This window comes from Dermacentor silvarum, chromosome 9 (assembly GCF_013339745.2).
Source record: "Dermacentor silvarum isolate Dsil-2018 chromosome 9, BIME_Dsil_1.4, whole genome shotgun sequence".
Taxonomy (NCBI): Eukaryota; Metazoa; Arthropoda; class Arachnida; order Ixodida; family Ixodidae; genus Dermacentor; species Dermacentor silvarum.
The window spans coordinates 22,209,984-22,218,668 of record NC_051162.1 but is presented as its reverse complement, the minus strand read 5'-3'; positions in this window follow the sequence as shown (position 1 = coordinate 22,218,668).

Here is an 8,685-nt window from a genome sequence, read left to right as displayed (position 1 = left end):
TTCGACGTGAAATTCGGGATGCATGTTTCTGGGTAGGGGTTGGATGTGGTATTGGCCGTGTATGTTCGGAGGAAGTTGATGTCGCTTGTTCTCGTTTAGTGGTGGGGCGTAGTGAAGTTGTCTCAGGATCTCACGCCCAGCTGCAGTGGTGGAGAGTCTGTGATATTGCGATGATAGATGTGCTTCGGTTAATTCTTCAAAGGGATTGATTGTGGCTGTGGCCATCACCCTCTGTGTGGATGCTCTAATCGGAACACCAAGAGCGACTTTGTGTATCTTGCGGATCAAGCAGTTTACAGTGTCTGCTTCCTTCCTAGAGAGTGAGAGATATGGTAGTGCGAAGGTGATTTTGCTTAGGACAAAAGCTTGGATGAGCTGAATCAGTTCCTTCTCTCGAAGCCGTCCGTGTTTATTGGAGATCCTTCCTATGAGGCGTAGCGTGTTATCTACTGTTGTTTGTAGTGCTTGCAAGGTACGCTGATTTGCTCGGTTGCTTTGAAGGTGAAGACCTAGCACCCTTATCCTGTCTACCTGGGGTATGGAGTGCCCTTCAACTGTGAGGTCGATATTCGGGGGCGATGTCCTGAAGCGTCTCGTGGGGGGCAGAAGGAGAAGCTCTGATTTGGTGGGGGAGCACCTAAGGTTCAAGTCGTGACCTACTTGTTCGATCTGGTCAATGGCTGCTTGGAGGGTGTCTTGGATGTGCCCGTCCGAACCTCCGGTCATCCACAGCGTAATATCGTCCGCATACAGTGAGAATCGGAGGTCGGGAATCTTCTTTAGAGCGAAAGCTAAAGGTCGCATAGCCAAATTGAAGAGGAGGGGGGAGAGTACTGCCCCTTGGGGCGTACCAGTGCTTCCTAAACGTATCTGACCTGATTGTTCGCTGCCTAATTGGAGCGTTGCAGTGCGCTTCGTCAGGAAGCTGCATATATAGCGGTAGACTCGCTCTCCACAGTTTATACTGTTAAGTTCGCGTAGAATGGCCAAGTGAGACACATTATTGAAGGCTCCCTTGAGGTCGAGGCCCAGCAACGCTTTTGTGTCACGTGCGTCGCTCGGTTCAATGGTATCTTGTTTGAGCCTTAGCATGACATCCTGGCAAGAAAGAGACTTGCGAAATCCAGTCATTTCCGAGGGGAACAAGCGATGATCTTCGATGTAATTGGAAAGGCGTAGGTGGATTACGTGCTCCAAGATCTTCCCTATGCATGAGGTGAGAGAGATGGGACGGAAGTTATCAATGTGAATTGGCTTATTCGGCTTCGGAATGAAGATCACCTTGGCTGCTTTCCATTGTTGGGGTATCTCGCCCTCTTCGAGACAGTGGTTGTAATACTCGGTGAGTTTGCGTATGGATTGCTCATCGAGGTTGCGAAGCGTCTTATTTGTCACAGAGTCTGGACCTGGTGCCGTGGTAGTTCGCACTTGGCTGAGGGCATGTCGAACCTCCGCTTCTGTGATGGGGCTGCAAAGTTCCTCATTGGGTTCACCAGTATAGTCGGGCATGGGGATTTGCGTAGGAGGAGGCATATGTTTGGAAGCCAAGTTACTGAACATTGTCGGCAGGTCCGCTGCATGTTCATGTAGCAGTTTATTGATCTGATCATTTTGAAACTTTCTTTTTAGACGATTTCAGCGAAGTCGAAGTGGAAAGGGAATGTTTTGAAAGACTTGCTTTCTGCCGTAATTCAAGCCTAATATTCTTCACTGGGTCCCAAGTATACACTTTCTCACCGATTCTCAGTTTGTCGAATGTTAGCCTAACTTTTGCTCCGTTTGCCCTTTCGTTTACCGCTGAATGCCACAAGTGCGTGCGCATTTCCCTTACTCTCTTAGAAAAATCTTCGGAAACAGTTAGTGGGGTGCCTTTTAGTTTGTAGCAGCAAGATAATATTTTGTTGTTTTCGGCGTAATCAAACAATCTAAGGATGATTTGGCGGTCTCGGTTACTTGTGCGGGTACCTATCCTGTGAATTCTTTCAAGGGTTTTCAATTCAATGCCCAGCGTTTCTTTTAACATGTTTTCTGTCACTATCTTTTCGTGTGAAACTATATCTTCGTTAGGTTTTTCTGTTACACCATAAATAACCATGTTGTTCCGTCGACTCCTATTTTCTAAATCAACGAATTTCAATGGAAGGTTGTGGATTTGATTTTTCGTGGTGTGTTATTTATTTTCACATTCGGCCAACTTCTCTTCGCAATAGTTTAGTCGTTCCATGTCATTTTCAATTACGCCAAGCCTAGTTTCCATGTTATCAACTGTTCGCTCAACCTTTTTCAAGTTAGTCACTAGTTCTTTTAACATTTTGTTGGTTTTAGATTGTTATTTCAGAATTTGTTTCCGAAGATTGTTATTAGGACGAGTGTCAGATTCCGAGTCTGAGGTCGGACCGGGGTTGAGCTCGACATCGCCCAATGTTAGTAGTAATCGCTTAAATACATCATAGCAGTCAACAATCAATACCGCGAGAAAGTGTGGACTTGGCAGCACCGTTAGCGTTACGTCATTGTCCCGTAAGGAGGGTACAGAGTAGTTGTTACTGACCTGCACAACGAAAAGAGCAGGAATAAGCATGGTCGTCTAGTCGGTGCCACCAAGTCCACTGAAGCAGTTGGGGTCATTTCAGGGGGGTGAATCTTCTTATACCTCCCTTTGGTTCTCCTATAGCAGACGTTCAGTCGACGCTAACGCCAAGGCGCACTTCACTTAGGTCCTAGCGGATGGATGACGGTACTACGGTGGCGAAAACAAGAAAAAAAAAAACGAAAAGCGGCGCGATTTTTTACCCCCCCCCCCCTTTTTCGCTATAGCACTTTTTTTTTCCTTTTTTATGATAACGTTATTCCGCTCGTTTCTCCTTTCCCTCTTGACTTTCCTATCCCTCTCCCATGCCTCGCCTCACCCTCCCTCATGTATCGCGCAATGCTTTTTTAAAATTTGTTTAGCTGCCTGCGGCGCGCTTTTTTTTTTTTTTTTTTTTTTTTTTGTCGCGGGCGTTATCAGACGCACCGCCGGACCCCAGCGCGCGCTCCTCTCTTGTCCGGCCGTGCCATTCTTGCTGTGTGCTTGTGCGCAGTGGATTCTTTTTGCGTTTTCATGCACGCAGTCGCATTCATTATTCCAATCAAGAAAGCATGTGTCCACATTGTATTAAAAAATAATTCTACTTACAACACAACAGTTCTTTGGACTCACTTTATTGTGTTCGTTTGCGAAAAGCAGAATTGGAGTGCAACAAAACGCGGATGGTGTTTCATGTACCCACATGTAAAAAACATTTATTGTAATTGCTATAATGACCAATGCGCAGAATAACCTTCTCACGGCCTGGTTCTCGCTCGGTCCATATAATCCATCTGCGTGAAGTGCGCCTAGCATATTCTCCGGTTGTTGACCTTGTCTCTGGGCAAACCCATTTGGTCCATCCTTCCAGCGTACATTAAAGACGCTTCCATCCTGAAGAGCCGTGAAGATCATAAATTATAACATCACAGTTGAAACATACAAAACTGAGCTCGTTTCGCGTCGCGGCCGCGTACCGGTTGTGATGTCAACCTTAATTCTCAGAAACACATTTTTAAACGATGGCGACCAATTGGCTAGAAATAATTGCAAAGCGCACACCCACACCCGTGTTCGTTGCTATACGCACAGGTGGTACTATATTTATAAGGAACTTTATGTTCGCTGCTTGTTGACATAACGATTTACTGCATGGTTGTGGTGTTTTCAAATCAGCTAGCTGCTGCTTCACCACCGGCCAGCCATGTATACGACTGCGCACAGTTACTATTAAAAATAAAAACCGGGAAGTAAACTGCACAGTGCTCACCTGTTGTCTTTAGTGATGCGGTAGAATTTCACGTCGCATGGCTCACTTCGTCTTGATGTGTTCGCACACCATTGAACCACACACGAACAGCGACAGCTGCGAGACATGGCGGGGAAAAGCCGACAAACGTGCAACGGTAGGGTACCACACGCACCACACTGCTAGCGCGGAAACGAAAACCGCAAAACTGACCGCATAATGCCTGAAAAAAAAAAAGAAAACAGTTGCTGCCGTTTTGGCCGTTATCAGCACGGCCGACGACGAGCGAGGGCCGCGCCAGCCGCGCCGCCGATAGTTGAACGCGAGAGAGAAACGACAAAGTTGAGAGAGGGTTGACAAGAAAAAAAAAGTAAAAGCGATTTTGGCGCTGCAATTCGCGTGGACAAAAAACCAGCGGAGTTTCCGAGACCTGGTCATGTGTCAGGTTTATATACTGCCGAGTGCGTGATGACGTTGACGTGACCGCATCCGTGACGTAGTCGCTGCGTTGTTGAGGGGCGTCGATCGTGATCGGAGTCTGCGCAGATTTGTTGTCCGATGTTCTGTCATCCGAATCCACTGGCGTTGATCTGTTTGCGTGCGTATGTGTGGCCAGCCCTGTAGTGAGGCCGCTTGGCCACAGCGCAATATGCACAACGAAAAGAGAAGGAATAAGCATGGTCGTGTGGTCGGTGCCTCCAAGTCCTCTCGAATTGCATATGAGAATATTCCAACGTAAGCGTGTTTGACAATGCATGCTACAGTCTGTCGACAAGTACACTTACACCCACCACAGGGACCACACAATAATCCCATAGACATTTTTTAGCAAAGACACAATACGAAAAAAAATTGTGCATGAAGCAGCTCGATAATTTTAATAGGGGATAACCATACCAGAAGCTTACGCTCTCATACACTCCCACAAGGGGAAAATTTTGCATAAAAACATGCAAGCATGTAATATACACCGCACGTGCGTTGTAAAAAAATCAGTAGCCATGATGAAACGAATGTGAAAATGAAGCACACAATCAGGCACAGAAAACAGCAGTATTATACAGGGTGCACAAAGATTTAAAAATATGCAAATGTCACGTAGCTGGACAGAACCATAGTAATATTGTTACCGTCCCTTGGAGATACTCAATTATTTTTTACATTCCGCCTAATTACATTATTAGTCTTATTTATTGATCACTTGTCAAATATTATAATTAGATTTAAAGTGTCAATGACAAAATTGTAGAGCAACATGAAAGACTCCCGATACAGCTTTCTATTGGTCAATAAGCGCTACGTAGAACTGTTTTTACGAGCATGAAAGAAGCCCCCGAATGCACGCAGAGTGCCTCGAGCGGCCAGTCGCGCGGCAATTTTGCGTGTATTCGCGGGTTTCTTTCACGGTCGGAAAACACTTTTATGTATCACGTATTAAGCAACAGAAAGCTATAATGGGAGTTTTCCATGCTGCTGTACAATTCTCTCGTTCACACTTTTTATCCAATTACAGCATTAGAAAGGTTGATTAATCAATTATGAAGATAATTGTGTAATTAGGCAGCATACAAAAAATAATCTGAGTATCTACAATCGAAGGCAGACAACATTACCTTGGTTCTGTCCAGCTACGTGACATTTGCATATTTTTAAATATTGGTGCATGATAGATAAAGCACCCAGTATGTATCTTGTAGATGCCTTAAAATTTGCACAAACTGCTGTGGCACACAGGGGGTTCTTCCGCAGCGGCTTTCGAGGTTTGAGGCTCTTTGGACTGTTCGGAAATAAGGTGGGAATCCTTTTAACGAACTCCGCGTAATATGCCGTCGATATCGTGTCCTCTGAAAAATGGTTGGCGCAGACATGGTCGGTAGGCATTAGAGTTCGGTCTGCCCTCAGATTTGCACGGCGCCACTTCTCTAGACGACCGCTGTCGGACGGCGCTTTGAATAAAGGCGCACGCTCCGCACAAGTCCGGTATCCAGAATTGAATTTCAGAAAGAAGCACTTTCTAGCCATTTCAAACTCCCCTCAGAAGGCCGCTGCCGCCTTTGTTGAGGGCCCGTGGCGACAATACACAAGAACAAGCTCATGAAATTCACGCGAACAAAAAGCGTGCCTCCAAAACAGCGCGGCCGCACATGCAAGCAAGAAGACGAAGCAGCGGCAGCACGCGCCTTGACGCCGAGGTTGGATGATGATGATGATGATGATGCTGATGATTTATTGGCATCCCCTTTGAAACGGGGCGGCGACAAATAGTCACCTAGCCTGCTTGATTTGATCAGGTATATTATACATGTTCTTTATCCATCATTTTTGTATACCTCTCATTATTTTTATTTTTCAAAAATTTACCTTGTTCCGCTGCCTATGATTTTAGGAGATCAGGTCGTATCCATCTTTTCCCTGCTTTTTTTCCACCAGTACTCTAATCGTCTCTTGCTGATCTCTACGGCTGATCTGTTTATGTTTCCTTCCACTTTAAACCCAAGCGCTTCTGGGAGTTGCACGTTACCTACGGTTCTCGCTGGGTGGATCCCGTCGCATTCCATTAGGATGTGCTGAGTGGTCTCTGGATCTTTACTGCAGCATACACATGTCTCATCTAGTTCGGAATATTTGTTCCGATATGTTTTCGTCCTTAGGCAAACGGCTCGAGCCTCAAATAGCAAGGCACTGCCCTTTGTGTTATCGTACAAATTTTCCCTTCTAATTTCTTTCTTCTCATTCTTGTAAATCTCCATTGTCCTTTTTGTTTCCATTCTTTGCATCCAGTTCACGGTCTCTATTTCTCTCACTTTCTTTCTGATGACTCCTGGTTGTCTATTTACAGTTTCGATTATCCTGTACTTGGTTGCCAACTTCCTGGGACCGCATTCCGCAGCGCCCTCTACGTCGGCGCCGACGGGGCTGTAACCGAGCCGAACATAATCTGGACGCGAGTGGGCAGCGCTTTCGCGCGCGTTGTGGGGAAAGTGTCAGCACCTCTCTTGCTTATTCTTACACCGTGGTATAAAGTCCAAGGGCGATAAAATCGCCGCCGCGCTCCGTACGCTGTATATGCGAGTTTTCGAAGCGTGCGAGGGTGAGCTGGCCATGGCGGCTCAATCTCGCGTACGCAAAGTAGGGAAGCGGGATGGAAGCGCACCGTCTTCCAGTCGTGCGCAACTCTCCATCGGGAGGGGAGGGAAGGCGGGGGGGGGGGGAGGCGAATCCTATGACGACTCTTAGAAATCGGATGACCGTGCCTTCACTCGCTGCAGTCGAATTAGAAAAACGCGCCGCGCAGATATACTGTTTCACTCAGAGGCAACATCCAAAGCGCGCCATGCGGATACTTTATATCCTGACAGCTGTAAGGGCTCTCGACATGTTCGTTTCTCGACTTGACTGCCGCCCGGCGTGAATGTTTTGCTTCAACAACGAGGGAAGGGATACAGGGACGAGAGTACCTCGGAAAGCAACGAAGATAGGAGGTGAGTGGTGGCAGACAGCGCGGTGCAACCGCTGTTGTAAATATAACCTATATATAGTTGCTCGTCTTACTGACTCGTCCTTCGCGTAACAATATTATGAAGTGGTTAATGAAAATAAGCACTGACTAATTACCGGGAAGTTAGTCGTGTACTAGTGCAGCACCTAGGTTCTTTCAGGGAAGCGAGATGGTGCAATTCCAACAGACAGGCACCGTATCTATTGATGCTTGTTTTTTAGGCCCGCCACAAGGCTCGCTGTGCAGCATACACGTTGATTTCTTCATCAGCTGGTCTTTCCAAGGTCCACATCCTGCAGCAGAATGCGAAAAAAATCATATACACAAGCCGTTCGTGCGCTAACTATAAGTTCAGTGTACCTAAGCAACTGAAACAAAAAGACATCGCGCATCTAAAAAACTGTTGCCGTTGCATTTATAAAATGTTCAAGTCTTATGTACGAAACGTGCATCAGATGCTGCTGCATAGCACATTGAAAAGGGTAAATAAATATACCAAAAACTAATGCTGTCAATGAACAACCGAAAGTGAATTTTGGCAGATTAAAACATTGCGTAGCGTATGTGTGAAGTGCGGAAGCACTGGAAAGGCAGGCGTCTCCTAGCATCAACAACCACGGCTTCTAAAACAAGAAGGCACAAAAAACAAGAACGCTTGTTTTCTTCAACCTGCTGGATCTAAGCACTCAAATTCCTTCTCTACTAAAAGATTTCTTACGCGATACTGGAGGAGGGGGAGGAGTATATTTTAATGAAGGGAAGGGAGGAGAGGTCGACCTGGAGAGCGTGTTTCTAGCCTGATACTCCTCCGTGGGTTAAGAGGAACGCGATACTGGAATCATCATTATACACAGGTGCCGAGCGGTGTCTTCTCCATTTCTGCCTAGAAAAGCGGAACGATAACAGATTGGCATGCCGAATCTCTCCCAAACTCCAATTCGCAAAAGGAAAGCGAAAAAAAAACAAGTTTCACAGAAGCTTATGCAACCTCGAATAATATTTCTTGAGGTTCTAATGCCCCCAGTATGAGCAATTTAACTGGAGCCAGTCATGCTTGGACACATCGGAAACGTCTTATTGACAGCGCGGCGGCAGGTTTACGGAAACCACAGCACCGTAATATGCTTCCATGCAAAAATGGCTCACTCACCTATATTTTATGTCCTGTTGTTGCTTCCAGAAAGCTTTCAGCAGCAATCAGTCGTGAAGGTAAACAAAGCTGCCCATCGGCCATTTCATCTGTTGTCTGCTTCGAAAGCAATCGGGCTCGATCACAGTACACACACGGGTAATCTCGTCATAGTAAACACAATTAACAACCGTAACGTGAACCCCCAATTTGGCACATGGATGCAAAGAGGAGCAGAC